Below are 5,336 nucleotides of genomic sequence, written 5' to 3'. Positions count from 1 at the left end.
TATCACACTGGAAGGGCAGTGTTGTTCTTGGGTCGTATTATGTTTTGCTGATTTATAGGCTTAGTAGTTGATGCTGTAGCTTTTCTGCATTAATAATAAAGTACAAAGAGTCAGACTTTTGTGGGGAATGCTCTTTGCCCCCCCCCCCTCTTTTTTCCGGAACAGAAATGTATTTGCTATTCAACACTTTTGAAATGTTATTTTAATTTTTGAATATTTATTGTTCGTATTTGCATTTGTATGCTCTCATGAATGCCTGCTGAAATTTCTGCATAGGAGGAAGTTAGACTAGATGACCCTCATGGGTCCCTTCCAACCCTACAATTCTATGGGTGTGTTTTTTTTTGCAAATATACATTTCCAGGCATCATAGGCTACATGCATTTTCAAACATGCACCACTACCCCCTGCTGGCCAAATTATCCTCTTCTGACAGGCCTTACACACACACACGTACGTTCATAATGTATACATATTTTTAATGTATACCTTGCCTTTCTACTGTTTAGGTATTTAGGGTGACTTCCAAACTTAATTTGAAACTGGTATCAATCTTAGTCGGGCAGGCAAGTGAACCTTCGTACTGCCCTAGAACAAAGGAACAAATTGCCTTAAGTCCATGCCAAACGGATCAGACCCACTGAGACTTTCTTCTGGTGCATAGTGCTTGTGCCACCTCAGTGTTAGTAGCAGGGCAAAGGCGTAAGACGTCCTTTCTGGAAGCACCCACCCTACGGACCAGTTTTGGAGCAGAGCACATACAAACATCTGGGTTGGATTAATTGGGCAGTGATTAGAGGCCCAGCTTGGCTGCTGCCACTCATGTCTTTCTTCAGACAACTGTCTTGATGTCGGGTATTTATTTACGTATTGCACTTATATTCCAACTTTCTTCGCAAGGAGCTCGAAATGGCATACATGGTTCTCCCATCATTTAATCCATACAGCAACCTTGTGAGGTAGGTTCAGCTGAGAGGCAAAGACTGACCCAAGGTCATGGCTGAGTGGGGATTTGAACCCTGGTCTCCCAGGGCCTAGCCCAGGGGTCAGCATGGGCCGGATCACTCCCATGGAGATCGTCTGTGGGCTGGTGTGGTGTAGTGGTTAAGAGCAGTGGACTTGTAATCTGGTGAACCGGGTTCGCTTCCCCGCTCCTCCACATGCAGCTGCTGGGTGACCTTGGGCCAGTCACACTTCTCTGAAGTCTCTCAGCCTCACTCTCCTCACAGAGTGTTTGTTGTGAGGGAGGAAGGGAAAAGGAGATTGTTAGCTGCTTTGAGACTCCTTAGGGTAGTGATAAAGCAGGATATCAAATCCCAAAAATCGCGTTTGTGCATGTCCACAGCACTGGAAATTGCTTCTGCACATTCCCGGATGCCAAAAATTGCGCCTGCGCAGAAGCGGTTTTCGGCGTCTGGACATGCGCAGACGCGATTTCCGGTATCTGGACTCGCCAAGCGAGCGGCTCGGTTCGGGGATGGCTCGTGGGCCGGTAAAACAGTCTTCGTGGGCCTCATCCAGCCCACGGACCACACGTTGGCGACCCCTGTCCTAGTCTGACACTCCATCCATTACACCACACTGGCTCTGCTATTGCCCTCTTCCTTCCCCAATGCCAGTGACAGTTCTATCTCTGTTCTATTTGTGCACAATACCAGGAAGCTTGGTTTTGCTTCGTTTATCCCTTTCCATGGGCTTCATTTGGATCTTCTGGTACTCTGTTGCACCTGCTATATTAAATGCCAGTACTGAAAATCCCAGTTCTTGCACCGCATCACAATTGCACCGCAGCAGCCTTTCCCCTACCAGTTTCTCCCAAGTTCACCCAGACGCTACTTAATCAACTTACAGATGTAAACTGGTTTAAAAACTGGATTCTCTTGGGGAATCCTGTGGATTGCATGAAGGAGGGAGCCTGAGGCAAACAGTCTGTGAGCACCTAGAAAGGAATGCTGTGATCACCAAGAGTCAGCATGGATTTCTGAAAAATAAGTCATGTCAGACTAACCTGATCTCGTTTTTTGACAGAATTACAAGCCTGATAGATGAAGGGAACGCAGTGGATGTAGCCTACCTTAATTTCAGCAAGGCATTTGACAAGGTGCCCCATGATATTCTTGTAAAGAAGATGGTAAAATGTGGTCTTGACTGTGCTACCACTCAGTGGATTTGTAACTGGCTGACTGACCGAACCCAAAGGGTGCTCATCAATGGTTCCTCTTCATCCTGGAGAAGAGTGACTAGTGGGGTGCCACAGGGTTCTGTCTTGGGCCCAGTCTTATTCAACATCTTTATCAACGACTTGGATGATGGACTCAAGGGCATCCTGATCAAATTTGCAGATGACACCAAACTGGGAGGAGTGGCTAACATCCCAGAGGACAGGATTACACTTCAAAACGACCTTGACAGATTAGAGAACTGGGGCAAAACAAACAAGATGAATTTTAACAGGGAGAAATGTAAAGTATTGCACTTGGGCAAAAAAAACAACGAGAGGCACAAATACAAGATGGGTGACACCTGGCTTGAGAGCAGTACATGTGAAAAGGATCTAGAAGTCTTGGTTGACCACAAACTTGACATGAGCCAACAGTGTGACGCGGCAGCTAAAAAAGCCAATGCAATTCTGGGCTGCATCAATAGGAGTATAGCATCTAGATCAAGGGAAGTAATAGTGCCACTGTATTCTGCTCTGGTCAGACCTGACCTGGAGTACTGTGTCCAGTTCTGGGCACCACAGTTCAAGAAGGACACTGGCAAACTGGAACGTGTCCAGAGGAGGGCAACCAAAATGGTCAAAGGCCTGGAAACGATGCCTTATGAGGAACGGCTAAGGGAGCTGGGCATGTTTAGCCTGGAGAAGAGGAGTTTAAGGGGTGATATGATAGCCATGTTCAAATATATAAAAGGATGTCACATAGAGGAGGGAGAAAGGTTGTTTTCTGCTGCTCCAGAGAAGCGGACACGGAGCAATGGTTCCAAACTACAAGAAAGAAGATTCCACCTAAACATTAGGAAGAACTTCCTGACAGTAAGAGCTGTTCGACAGTGGAATTTGCTGCCAAGGAGTGTGGTGGAGTCTCCTTCTTTGGAGGTCTTTAAGCAGAGGCTTGACAGCCATATGTCAGGAGTGCTCTGATGGTGTTTCCTGCTTGGCAGGGGGTTGGACTCGATGGCCCTTGTGGTCTCTTCCAATTCTATGATTCTAGGTTCTTAGGAATTTAATGGGACATATGTTACTTGCTGCTAAGTTGTTCTTTTGATTTCATTGGAACCAAAAGAAAGAAAGAAAAGATTCAGTGGAACTGTAGTTTGTTAAGAGTGCTAGAAGCTGTGGCTTTGGGAGTGGTAAACTACAGTTCCCAGGATTATTAGGAGGGTACTTTAAATGTGTACACAGTCTATATCTCTGGATTTGGCCCTAAGATTATCTCAGCTTGAAGCGCAGCACAATTTTTAATCAGGAAAGGCTAGCCACACTCATTTTTGCAACGAAACAAGTAATCATTGTACGTTGGCTTGTAGTTTTTGAAGCTTAAAAATAGGAAGTTCAAGGAGAAGTGAATTTGAATCAGCTTCAACAGCCTGGAGTAACCTTCCACCCCATTGTAACAATTTTGGTCACTGACCTTAGGTTTGAAATAACTATTTTCCCTGCCCTCCCTTCCTCCATCATTCTTCTCTTCCCCTTCTTTTTCCTCTTTGTGCTTAACACTGTTTCCATAATGGACAGGTTCTGCAAATAGTGTCCCCTTCCTCTGCAGATGCAAATATAAGTTTTGAGCTATGGGGGGGGGGATAACACATGTAGCACTGACTGTATCTTTAACTTGATCAGCACTCTGGGGAGGGGGTGGGAAGGGAGAATCAATTTCTGTCCCTAAGGTTATTTTGTGGTGGGTGGGTGTGAGAGAGGCGCTCTCACAGAGCAACTGAGCGACAGCTTGAAACCGCACTATTCCTTGATCTCAGGGAAAAGAACAAGACAGGAGTCCCAAATCCCAGCTGTGCAGAGCAAGGATCAGAGCGCTAATAATATGACTGTAATGATACATGAGGGAGTCTTTTCCTGGTCTCAGAGAGTTCAGCATTCCTTCAGAGAAAGCAACTTCTGAATCCCAAGCATCATGTACACCTTTGACTGGCTGCAGCGACTGCTTTGTTGCATAGACTGTTTTCTTATTTGGGGTGCGTGGGTGAGTATGGCGGGGGAGAGACATGTTTTAGGCACTGTTTATCTGCACCCCTTCCATTTCCAGAGGCTAGAGTCAGGTAGAAAACGCATTTGGTCTTGGGGCGACTGTCAAGAGCGATTCTTGATTGACAAATTGGGGCCCCAACGGAGCTCATTAAACCCAACCTCACGTCTCTCCTGGGAAGCCTGAATACTAGACCCCTGTTTTTCTGCTATTAGAATATTTTGACTCCTCCGTTGATCAATTGAATGTGCCTTTTCTTTTTTTCCTCCAGTATTAATTCAGCTTGGAGTCGCAGATGATTTTCCTGCTAATGAAGAAACACTGCATGCGGTCATCAGGAAAGGTGAGGCCGCCTTTGCTACAGGACCTCAGGCAGAATACAGCGTGATTATTCATGAAGACCTCTGTGCCTGCAAATACCCTTCTTGCCTTCCCTCCAGCGGGTCTCTTTCCCCCCATCTCTTGTCAATTGCATTTTATTTTTTAACATGAACAAAAACTTAGAAGACTAAATGAAGAAATGAAGAACAATGCAATCCGGTTTCATTTCAAAATAATTTCGGGTAACATTCATTCTTGCTGCTAGCAGCAAGCATAGCAGGGGGTTGGACTAGTTGACCCTATGATTCTGTGAAATGGGCTACCACCAGACGGCATTTAGTTCACACAAGAAAACAAAGGCAACTGTGTTGGCCTACACAAAAGATTCTAAAATCCACAGGAGGATAATACCTTTATTAGTCTAATCAAGATGTTGTGAGATCAAGAGCCAGGAAGAAGAAGCACATAGTTAATGCAGTGTATAGTTGACCTTTGGAACTCACTGCCACATGAGGCAGGGATCCCCACCAATTTAGATGGGTTTGGGATTAGGTAAGTTAATGGAGGATAAGGTACTTGTTATGTACTGAGTTGAATAGGATTCAGAATGCAGCAGTCTGATTGGTCCTAGAACAATGCAGCAGTATGATTGGTCTGCAGGAGCCACCCAATCCAGCTCCAGGTGGAAGTGAATCCACAACCTGATTGGCCTACAGGAGAATTCCGGAATTAGCCAATCACGTGCAGCCCATTGTGTAAATAATGTATATAAAGCAGATACTTTGAGGGGTCTTTCATTCCCTCCTCACCACT

General features: G+C 45.4%; 1 long non-coding RNA gene across 1 annotated transcript; it reads left to right on the top strand.

Annotated features, from left to right (window-relative positions):
* The first annotated feature begins 1,106 nt into the window (after positions 1 to 1,106).
* LOC310832228 lies at positions 1,107 to 4,702 on the top strand. The gene is made up of 2 exons (XR_014558172.1): positions 1,107 to 1,920; positions 3,213 to 4,702. It is a non-coding gene; the product is annotated as an uncharacterized lncRNA (long non-coding RNA).
* Positions 4,703 to 5,336: the final 634 nt, after the last annotated feature.

Source organism: Podarcis gaigeae, assembly GCF_964106915.1.
Source record: "Podarcis gaigeae genome assembly, chromosome: 15".
Taxonomy (NCBI): Eukaryota; Metazoa; Chordata; class Lepidosauria; order Squamata; family Lacertidae; genus Podarcis; species Podarcis gaigeae.
This window is presented reverse-complemented; position numbering and strand designations above follow the sequence as displayed.